Source organism: Callithrix jacchus, chromosome 12 (assembly GCF_049354715.1).
Source record: "Callithrix jacchus isolate 240 chromosome 12, calJac240_pri, whole genome shotgun sequence".
Taxonomy (NCBI): domain Eukaryota; kingdom Metazoa; phylum Chordata; class Mammalia; order Primates; family Cebidae; genus Callithrix; species Callithrix jacchus.
Window position 1 is genome coordinate 31,927,813 of NC_133513.1, and position 12,527 is coordinate 31,940,339.

Consider the following 12,527-nt stretch of genomic DNA (forward strand, 5'->3'; position numbering starts at 1 on the left):
CAGTAAAATATTTCAGAAATGTGTGCATAATTTATCATTAATTTTCTAATGGTAAAATGTTAATCACATGCTACAAATTAGTACAATACTGTCTATATAAGAGAGCGGTATTTCTTCATTTGAAGAATGAAGAAATACCGCTCTCTTATATAGACAGTATTGTATTTATTTTGCAATTTCTCATGAGGAGGTGATCTATGCCATAGAAAATCTCTGTAAAATGTTTTATTCATGTATGCAACTGTTGATATTTCTGCTATTCAGGAAAATAACATGCTTTAAAAACTTAACGCAGATAGCTAAAATTATCAAGAAGTTACAAGAAAGAGTTTGGCCGGGCGTGGTGGCTCACACCTGTAATCCCAGCAGTTTGGGAAGCTGAGGCAGGTGGAACACGAAGTCAAGAGTTCAAAAATAGCCTGGCCAAGCTGGTGAAATCCTGTCTCTACTAAAAATACAAAAATTAGCCAGGCACATTGTCAGGCACCTATAATCTCAGCTACTGGGGAGGCTGAGGTAGAAGAATGGCTTGAACCTGGGAGGTGGAGGTTGCAGTGAATCAAGATAGAGCCATTGCACTCTAGCCTAGGCAGCAGAGTGAGACTCCATCTCAAAAATAAATAAATAAATAAGTGACAGAAATTCACAAAATGCCTAGTATAGTTAAAAAAAAAAATTATGGCCAGGCGTGGTGGCTCACGCCTGTAATCCCAGCACATTGGGAGACCGAGGCAGGTGGATCATGAGGTCAAGAGATCGAGACCATCCTGGTCAACATGGTGAAACCCCGTCTCTACTAAAAATACAAAAAATTAGCTGGGCATGGTGGTGTGTGCCTGTGGTCCCAGCTACTTGGGAGGCTGAGGCAGGAGAATTGCCTGAACCCAGGAGGCGGAGGCTGCAGTGAGCCGAGATCACGCCATTGCACTCCAGCCTGGGTAACAAGAGTGAAACTTCATCTCAAAAAAAAAAAAAAAGGAAGAAAGAAAAGAAAAAAAATTATGGAAACTTCTCAAGAACAGAAGTAAATAAAGGTATTGATCCAAAGAATTATCAACCTAAGTGGCCAGTGCTCCATTCAGATACATCTGATCACAAAGATGTCAGATCTTTTTAGTTGTTCAGCTCCTGACAAGGTACATAAAATAAATATAGATAAACTGTCTGCTGGCATCCAGAGTGTGCTGTCTTCCACGTGATAACCAAATTGTAAATTATGTTGCACAAAGAGAGATAAGCTATAAGTGTGAACCATTAGATTAAACAATAAGGCACATAAAACTCAGATATGAGGTTTTATATTTAAATGTTTGCAATATACTGAAAAACAAAAAATGAAAATAATGTGAAGAAAATCTATGAGCTTGTCAAGTTGTATTTGAAAAAGAGGCAAATAGGAAATAAACTACTAAAAATGTAGTAAAAGAATTTAATTACATCATACAAATTACATAATAAAATAGACCGAGCTGATGGGAGGACTAGTAAACTGAAATGCTGAGCCCAATTAATGCAGTCATATGCTTTATAGAAGGCACATTAACACAAAATACAAATATATTTATTTATATGTGAAGATTAGATGAGAAAAAATAAAAAACTTTTAATTGTTTTTTAGACTCTATAAATAGGAAGCCAATGTTTAAAGAATTGGTGAATCATAAGCTTCAGAAACTGTAAACAACACATGAATTTTATCAAAGTTTAGAGTGTAATGAGTCAAAAAACATAAATTGAGAAATACTTATATACTGGCTTAGGTCATCGTGAGTACTGCTTTAATAAACATGAAAGTGCAATTATCTTTTTAACTTACTGTTTTTATTTCCTTTTGATATGTATCCACTGGTGGAATTGCTGAGTCATATGTACATGGCAGTTCTATTTATAATTTCTTGAAAAATCTCCATGCTTTTTTCCCTAAGGTTTATACAAACTTACATTCTTATCAACAGTGTATAAGCAGCCATCTACAGATGATTGAAGAAAATGTTATACAAACACACACACACAAATAATGTTCAGTAATAAAACAGAATAAACTTCAGTCATTTATTTCAAGATAGATGAACCCATGGGATTTTCTGTAATGTGAAATAAGCCAGTCACAGAAAGAAAGAAAAACCACATGATATCACTCATGTGAAATCGAAAAAAGTTGATCTCATAGTAAAGAGTAGAATGGTGGTTACCAGACACTATGGAGAGTGGAGGAATGAAGGAATGATGAGAGGTTTGTCAATGTTCCAAAGTTACAGTTTGACAGAGAGTAAATTCTGGTGTTCTATTAAACAGTAGGGTGACTGTAACTAATAATAATAATGTACTGTTTATTCTAACACAGCTAGAAGAGAGGATTTCAAATTTTATTAGCACAAAAAACATGTTTAAAGTGCTAGATATGCAAATTACCCTGATTGGGTTATTGTACAGTATATATTTGAAACATTACACTGTACCCCATAATTTGTACAATTATTATGTGTCAATTGTAAATAAAATACTTCTTTTTTTGGGGGGGACCGAGTTTCACTTTTGTTACCCAGGCTGGAGTGCAATGGCACGATCTCGGCTCACCGCAACCTCTGCCTCCTGGGTTCAAGCAATTCTCCTGCCTCAGCCTCCTGAGTAGCTGATTACAGGAACGTGCCACCACACCCAGCTAATTTTTCATATATTTAGTAGAGACGGGGTTTCACCATGTTGACCAAGATGGTCTCGATCTTTTGACCTTGTGATCCACCCACCTTGGCCTCCCAAAGTGCTGGGATTACAGGCTTGAGCCACCGAGCCTGGCCAAAATAAGTCTTTATAAAAGGATAATGATCAATCTGCATGACACAAAAAAGAAGAAAAACTCTTAAAAACAGCGAGATAGAAGACAGATAACCTGTGAAGCTGAGGGAAAACTCTTACATCTGTATCAAGTCAGAAAACAGAAAAATTAATATCAATAAAATATTAAAAGCTTCTGGACAGCATAGAAATCTGCTAACAGTAAAAACACAACCTATAAAATAATAGAAATTGTGTGCATCTGACAAGGAGTTAATATCCAAAATATATAAGGACTCAACTCAACAGCAATAAAAATTGAGAAAATGAAACTAAAGAATGAGCAAAAGACCTGAACAGATACTCTCCAAAGAAGACCTAAGAAAATGGCCAACATCACTAATCTTCTGGAAAATGCAATCCAAAACCACATGCGGTCGTTCCTCAGCCCATTTAGAATGCCCAATATCAAGAAGACAAAATATAATAGTAAAACAAGGTTTGATGAGGATGTGGAGAAAAGGAAACACTTATACACAGTTGCTGTGAATGTAAATCTAGTACATTTTTAGGTTTATTTATTCATTTATTTATTTATTTTTTAGAAACCTTCAGGGAAAACGATGCAGATTTCTCAAAACAAAATTCAAAACCTAAAATTGAAACTACCGTATAATCCAGCAGTTCCACTATTGAGTGTATGTTAAAAGGAAATAAAAATCAGTATATAAAAGAGATATCTGCACTCCCATGTTTATTATAGCTCGATTGACAGTAGCCCAGATTGGAATCAATCTTAGTTTTCGTCAAGGCATAAATGGACAGAGCAGATGCGGTGTATACACACAATGGAATACAATTTAACTATAGGAAAAATAAAATCCGGGGATTGCGTGCTGATATCGACCTTTGAAGTGGTAGCCCCTCTACAGCTTCAGGCCTGGGCCCGTGGCCCCAACAGCTGCGGTCCTGCGCAGACCCTCCCACAAGACCCCTCACCCTCTGACTCCCAACAGCTCCGGCATTTGCTGTCTCGTGGCTGCTGCTCCTGCTGCTGCAGCTTGGAATTGGAGCTGTCTCGTCCAGCTGTCAGGAGAGAAATGTGAGTCCCAGTGGCAGTCACGGTGGGCAAGGCTCCCCTTGGCCACTGGGCACCACCTTAGAGCCTGCCGTGTCCGCTATACCCGGAGCCCATCTGCGCTGCCAAGTGGCTCCTGCTGGCCTCGGCCAGGGAAGAATTGAAGCGCCAGACAATTCTGGGGAGGGGACAAAAGAAGATCCACAGCCACCACATCCTCTCTTTGCCAGGGATGTGCAGAATTACCGTGAAATTATGACTTGTCATCCTGCGAATTACCAATGAGAAAATTGGAGTCTAGAAAATGTCACCATTTTAGCCCACCAGTTCCCCAATAGCTATAATTGAGTGATAAAGTGCTCCCAAATGCATTTGCACAAATTCAGCTGCCACGATTGTTTTCTGAAAAGTAACATGTTTGGTTCCCCAGAACACGATACTAACTCTGGAGCTTTTAAGCTCCTTTATATGTTACTAGTTAAGGCTTTTAAGTCAGGGTAGTTTATCAAAGAAAAATTTGAATGTTTGAAATAAGGACTCAACAGCATCTAATTGTAGTCCAGTTCTTCTCATATTACAAATAGTTTCCAGGGAGAAAAAGAGAGGACCTGTGAAAAATCTGATGAGTCTGCCATAAGTATTTATGCACCATCACTAAATGATGCATCTTTTACTTTGTCTTGATTAAATAAAGGTTGGGTGGTTTTGCATTGGTTTATTTTTTAATTGAAGTAAGGCAAGAATATAGACGCTTTCATTAAAAGCGTAAGAACAATGTATCAGCTATGTGGTGGTCTTTCCAAAGGAAGCACTACTTGGGTTACTTAACCACAAGTCTTGTAAGAATTTACGAAAACAAGGATTATTGTTCACACCCATGTAACAATTTACCACGTACATGATGCAATGAGATCTTTGAGTTGAAAGGAGTAAAATAAATTTGTTTAGATATTGGGATATTGGTATGCTGGTGACTAGTCAAATTCCTCCATAGAGAATCATTTCAGAGTTCATGAAGTATTTTCAGACTACAGGTATATTCATGTTCTTGTTCAGTGAAAGAGTATAAGATTTTGAGTGTTATAAATTCAGATAATGGAATGTAATTTGCAGGTGCATTGTCAGTTTGGGGACATGGGGGGAAGCACACGTTTCTAAAATAGTGTAATGTGCAATAGTATGTCTTGCTTGGGACTGAGCAGTTTTTAATTAAAATTGGGTTAGAGTTAGTTAATTTTAAATTTAACAACGTGGTTTGTAATAATACTGAGGAGATATAAGACTCTTAAAAATGAAAGTTACAACAGTTCTTGTAAAGTGTAACTAAAATGGTTTCTGTTGAAAGTAGTTGATTTTCTGAGTAATGTTACTAATTTTGGGTGACATTTTTACAGTGATTAGCTATTTGGACACTTAAAACTTGGCTGGAAACATTTTATTCTTCTTCAAACAGAAGGAAAGGCACAATGTTGTTTATTATTATGTTGGAATAACTGTACCCTGCCTCTTGTGTTTTGTAAACTCATTGACTCATTCTTTAATGTGCCACCAAGAACTTTTTTTTGAGAGTCAAAATACATTTGTTTTCTAGTGTCCAAAAATGTACAAGAGTGTAAAAATGGTTTTTAAAATTATAGCCAAGTGTGGTGGCATGCATATTTAGTCCCCGCTCCTGAGGAGGCTAAGGCAGGAGGATTCTTTGAGCCCAAGCTGTAATCCACCATGATTCCATTTGACTAGCTACTGTACTCCAGCCAGGGCAACATAGTGAGAATTTATCTCTAAAACAAAGAAAGAAAATTAAGTACGGTTGCTTAATTTTTAATTGATAGTCTTTGGTTGATTGTTTTTGGATAAGATATTCTTGAATCTTGGCCAAAAACCAGTTGTTTTGAAAAAAATTCTTCTAAATTAAGCATATTTTACATATTCTGGATAAAAAATATACTGCAGAGAAAATTTCAAATCTTTCATTACATTAGTCTTTTTGAAAGAGAACAAGTTAGGTAAAATAAGCATATAATGCTCTATTTGTTCATGCTCTATTAAAAAGATAACAGATTTCTCATATTTAAATACATGTTTCTCAGCCGGGTGTGGTGACTCAAGCCTGTAATCCCAGCATTTTGGGAGGCCGAGGTGGGTGGATCACGAGGTCAAGAGATCGAGACCATCCTGGTCAACATGGTGACAGCCCGTCTCTACTGAAAATACAAAAAATTAGATGGGCATGGTGGCGCGTGCCTGTAATCCCAGCTATTCAGGAGGCTGAGGCAGGAGAATTGCCTGACCCAAGGAGGCGGAGGTTGCGGTGAGCCGAGATCGCGCCATTGCACTCCAGCCTGGGTAACAAGAGTGAAACTCCATCTCAAAATAAATAAATAAATAAATACATGTTTCTCTACAATAATGGCTTTGTCTGCCCCGCCCCCAGAGAAGTTATCGTTGGCCAAAATGCAAAATTACATTGGTGTAAGTAAAGTTCCAAGTCAAAGTTAAAACATCATCCAGTTTTAGGCCAGATCCACATATGACAGTCACAATTTCAACTCTAAACTGCACCTGTGTGTAGGATTTAGAATCTCAGTAGTGGGCTCTGTCCATGTATGAGGGTGACAATCCTAATTGTTGGCTATATTTGTCTGTGAGAGGCACAAGCTCGTTGTTTGCTGGGCCCTGCTATGTAACTATCTATATACCCCAAGGGCTTTATAAAACACATGTAAGTGTCATAATTTTCTGTGACCTTTTCACAATTAGTAGACCAAAAATCTCAGTTGTCACCCTAAGCCTAGCTATTAGAGTCAAAACTTCTCCTACTGGCTGAGTCCATGTAAGAAAGTCATCATCGTGACAGTTGCCTGGGCCTAGGTATATGTCAAAACCCCACCTGTGAGCAGAACTAGAAAGGAAAGTCAAATCACCTGAATACTGGTCCAGGGAAATATCAACATCTCTCCATTGGCAGGACACACACAGGAAAGTCATTACCTTTGTGCTAGGTTCAGTGATATGTCACAATGTCCATTATAGGTAAAACCCAGTCAAAAAAGTCCCATCACCTAGGTGCTGGATCCAGCAATATGTCACAATCCCCCCTGTTAACAGTGCCCAGGCATGGGAGGAGAGTCATATTATCTAGGTAATATGCCCAGATTTATGACACAAACCTTACTGGAGGCAGGGCACAGGGAGGAGTATGGAGTCTCATCAGCAAGGTGATGGGCTCAAAGACACATTACAATTCTCCTTGTGAGCAGCACCAAGTCAGGACTGTCAAATCATTTAGATGTTTGAGCCAGGTTTTTGTGACAACCCCAACTGCTGGCAGGGCTCATGCAGAGAGTAAAGTCAATCAGGTGCTGAGGAAAAAAAAATTATGTTTCAAAGTCACATTTACAGGAAGGTCCACGGATGAGATTCACAGTTTCACACATATTCTGGCTCAAGGCACAGGAGATAACACCTTCTATGAATTGTTTTAAAGTACACAAATCACAGAATTCATGCATAAAAGCTCCAACCTCACCCGCAAACACTATCTAGTAAGGGCAGCCACTGCCTCACAGGTGTGCTGAGTTTTGGTATACAAGTGACCATTCTACCTGTGAACTGGATCCATGTATAAGAGTCACAACACCAACATTCAATGAATATGGATGTGATATTCAGAATCTCAACAATGAACTATGCTCATATGGGAAGATTACATTCCTCACTTTATTTTGTGTGTACATAGGAGAGTCACAATATCACCTATGTGCTGGGCCTTTAAAATACATCCTCTGTGCCACGTAAGGGTTTCATATGGTCTGCATGAGAATGAAACCTTGCTCAAGACCTTCATGATAGTAGAAACCCATGATCCTACATGTTGCCCTAAGTTCAGGCATGAGAGTTAACACTTATCCTATTGTCTGGGCCCAGCTATGACAGTCATCAGTGTGCCTGTGAGCTGGGTATGGAAATTAGCCACCCTGCCATTTGTGGATGGATTCAGATATGACAGTCATAATTCCAACTGTCAGTTGTTTCTGTGAGTGAGATCCAGGACTTCATGAGTGAGTTCTGTTTATATTTAATTCTAACTGTGAACTGTGTGTGCATACAAGAGTCACAATCAAAATTTTGAGCTGGGCCCTGTGTTAATACTCTCTGTACCTCCTTAGGACATTATACAATATATATTAGTGTTGTAATTCTCTAAGACCTCTGTAAAAGTAGGAAGCCCAAGGTCTTATTTATTGCTGTAAGCCTAATTAGAAAACTCAACATCTCTTTTTTTTTTTTTTTTTTTTGAGATGGAGTTTTGCTGTTGTTACCCAGACTGGAGTGCAATGGCACGATCTTGGCTCACCGCAACCTCCGCCTTCTGGGTTCAAGCAATTCTCCTGCCTCAGCCTCCCAGGTAGCTGGGACTACAGGTGTGCACCACTATGCCTAGCTAATTTTTTTGTATTTTTAGTATAGACGGGGTTTCACCTCGTTGACCAGGATGGTCTCGATCTCTTGACTTCGTGATCCACCCGCCTCGGCCTCCCAAAGTGCTGGGATTATAGGGGTGAGCCACTGTGCCCGGCCTCTCAACATCTCTTTTATTACCTGGAACCAGGCATGAGAGACATTGACATGCCTGTGAGCTGGGTCCAGAAATGAGTCACTGTCCAACCTGTTGCCAGATCTACATATGACAGTCTTAATTCTAAATGTGAACTGTTTACACATGTGAGATTCAGAACCTTACCAGTGAACTTGGTCCATGTGTGAGAGAGGCAAAATTTTTTCTCTTAATGGACTCTGATAAGATTCAAATAATTTATAGAATATTCATGAGTGTCATAATCATCTGTAATCTTCATACAATTAGAAGACCCATAACCTTACTGATTGTTCTAAGCTTAGCTCTGAGCATCAAAATTTCTACTCTTAGCTGGGCTCTCATACGACAATCATCATTTCTTCCTGTGACCTAAACCTAGGCATATGTCACAATTCTACCTGTGGACAGAACAAGGCAGGAGAGTCACATTACTTGAATACTGAGCCACAAAAATATTAGTATACCCCCTGTGAGTTGAGTGCTGATAGGAAATTCACATCACTGTCAGGATCACCTCCTGTAGGGGTCTGTCTTGCAGACCCTGACTCAGTGATAGATAAATAAAGTACACTGACACACAGATATTATGCTTTGTCAGTTCAGCTGAGGGTTCATGGCCACTTTACAGAAACCCTGGAGAGTCCCGTAGACAGTTGCAAATGTCGGCCCTTACTAGCCAGTGAGGCTTGCATTTATTTAGTAAAGTTTAATTGACAAAGGCTTGAGTCAAAATCACTAGAGTGAAGATTAAAGCACAGGTTTGGATTCCCAAAGCAAACACCATTAGATAACAATATTCCTGGTCAATCTACCCTCAAGAGGGCCATCCAGCTCAAAAGTTAGTTTTAAGACCATATGAGTACACAAGTTAGTTAGGTAAACTCCCACATACCCTAGCTATTTGCTTTACTTATTAACTAAATGTAAAAGGAATTTAGGCTGTCATCAGTCAAAACTTCTACTGAAACTATGAAAAAACCATTAGGCTTTCCAAAAGGGTTTGACACTATATTATATAACTTTCTGTACTATTTCCCCTTAATATTTTTGCCACCACCCTGAGTGAATTCCCACATATCACTATTGTGCTGGAGTCAGTTATGTGTCACAATGTTCCCTGAGGGCAGAACTCAGGCTGAAGGACTACATCATCTGAATACTGGGCTCAGCAATATGTCACCATCCTCTTTGGGAATGGGGCCTAGGTAAAGACGACCATCACATCATCTGGAAATTAGACCAGAAGTATATCACAATGTCACCTGTGAGAAGGGATTAGGCATGAGGGCCATATCACCAAGGTTATTGACTCAGGTGTATGTCATAATTTTAGCTGTGGGCTTTATTTAGGCAGTATATTCAAATCACTCAAGCTCTGCTTGGGCAAAAGTATATATCACAGTCACACATGTGGGAAGATCCAGAAATGGAATTTACATTTCTTCACATTTTCTGGATCCAGATATAAAAGTGTGCACCTCATAAACTCTTACATACTCCAAGCATACAATTCATGATCTTAAGAATAAATTGGACCCATGCATGAAAGCCTCAACCACAGACAACTCACATTAGAAGAGTTAGAGCCTAACATATTTTCTGAATCTTGGTCAGAGACTCATCATCTCACCTGAGGGCTGGCTCCACATATAAGAGTAGCAATACCAACTTTGGACTGCCTTTAGGTGTGAAATTCAGAGCTTCAACAATGAGCTGTGTCCACATGGGTGTGTGGCAATCTTTACTATTGGCAGTGTATGCAATGAAGTCAAAATCTCATCACTGTACTGGGCTTTGTTTTATTAATATTTAAACCATCTGTGACTTTTTATAGTGTGTGTGAGACTTGCATTCCACTCCGAAATGTTTGTGCCTATATACCCCCATAATCTGATTTGTTGCTCCAAGCCTAAGGATGAGATTCAGATATGAGAGTCATTACCATACCTATGAGTTAGGTTCAGCAATGAGTCACCCATTTTACCTATAGCCAGATCCCCATGTGACAGTCAATATTCCAACTGTGGACTGTGTCTATGAGTGAGATTTAGGGCCTTGAAAGTGGGCTTTTTTAATGTGTGAGACTGACAATTTTAACTGTTGGCTGTGTGCTGTGCTCTGTAAAGACACTCCCCGTACCACCAAAGAGCATTATAAAATATGCCTCAAGGCATAGGAGAGGCATTGTAAAATATGGTTCAAGGCTTTCTAATATTTTGTGATGTTTCCAAAAGTAAGAGATCAAAGACATGATACATTGCCATAGCCCATCTAGAACAGTCAAAATCTCTTCTATTGGTTGTGTCCATGTATGATAGTCATAATTATGTCTATAAACTGGACCCAGATGTATGCAACAATATCACCTGTGGGCAGGGAACAGGACGGAGAGCCACATCACCTGAATGCTGAGCCAGAGATATGTCAGTGTCCCTGTTAAGAGAAAAACCCCGACAAGAAAGTCACACCACCTGGCTGCTGAGCCCACTGATATGTCACAATACCTTTTGTGGGCAGGATCCAGGCAGGAGAATCAAATTACCTGGGTGCTGTGTCAAGCAACATGTCATAAATTACCCTCTAGACAGAGCCCAGGAAAAAACAGAGTCATATGACCTAGGTGATAGGCACAGAGATAAGCCACAATGCCATCTAAGGGAAGGGCTCAGGCAGAAGAGTTACATCACCTAGAAAATATGGCCCAGGTATATTTTACAATCTCAATTATAGGCATTGCTTAGACAGGAGAGCCACAAAACCTGGGTGCTTAGCCCATCAGTTTGTCACAATCCCTTCTGTAGGGAGAGGCCAGGCAAAAAGGACAGTCAAATCTGCCAGATGCTGGACCCAGTAATATGTCACCATTTTCTAAGTGAGCAGTTCCAAGACAAAAAAAAGACTCACATCACATAGTAATGGGCTTTGAGATATGTCAAAATTGCAAATGGGGGTGGAGCCCAGGCAGGAGAAAAGAGTCACATCAGGTGATGGAACCAGTGATATGTCACAATGCCTCTTGTGGGCTGAGCCCAGGATGGAGAGGAGAGTCACATCACCTAGGTAACTGCTGCATAAATATTTCAAAATCTTCTCTGAGAAAAGAGTCCAGGCTGGAGAGTCACATCACCTATGTGTTTGGCCTACAAAGAGGTTACAATCCCATGCTTATACAGGACCTTGGTAAAAAAGTAAAATTAACCAGGTGTTGGGAAGATTTATGTGATGAAATGACATCTGCAGAAAGATGTAGAGATGAGATTCACAGTACTACATATGGCCTGGCTCCAATTATGAAAGTCACCACCTTTTGTGAATTCTGCCCAAGTACATGAGTCACAAAGTCAACAGTGGACTGGATCTGTGCATGAGAGCCCCAACCCCATCTGAAAACAGTTTCCTAATTGAGAAGATGCAACCTCACAGTGTGTTGAACCTTGATCCAAAAGTCACCATCTTACCTGTCGTCTGAATCCATGTATGAGAATCACAGTTCCAACTTTCTGTTGCCTCCAGGTGTGAGATTCACAATCTCAACAATGGGCTTTTTCCATAAAGGTGAATGATAATCCTTACTATCAGCGGAGTATGTAGACAAGAGTCACAATTTCTTCTTCATGAAGGATCCTGTTGTGAAACTCTCTTTATCACCTGCAGGCATTGTACAATATGCTTGAGGTTTTTAGGGCTCTGTGACATTTGTAGAAGTCGGAAACCCAGGACATTACCTGTTTCCATAAGCCTACTTACTAAAGCAAACATCTATTTTATTGGCTAGGTCTAGGTATTAGAGTCATTACTGGACCTGTGAGCTGGTTCCAGAAATGAGTCACCATCCCACCTGTGGCCAGATTTACATATAACAGTCACAATTCCAACTGTGGACTTTATCTGCATGTGACATTCAGGAGCTCACCAGTGGGCTCTGCCCATGTATGAGTGTGACAATTGTAATTTTCAGCAGGATGTAGCTATGAGAGTCACAGTATCACCTGTGTTCTGGTTTGTGTTATAAAACTCTCTGTACCACCCAAAGGCTTTGTAATATGTGTGCGCATGTGTCAGAATTTTCTGTAA

The 12,527-nt window shown here is 39.6% G+C and overlaps 1 pseudogene; it reads left to right on the forward strand.

The window, feature by feature from the left end:
• The first annotated feature begins 4,108 nt into the window (after positions 1-4,108).
• Positions 4,109-4,831, forward strand: LOC100401357 (mitochondrial protein C2orf69 pseudogene; annotated as a pseudogene).
• Positions 4,832-12,527: the final 7,696 nt, after the last annotated feature.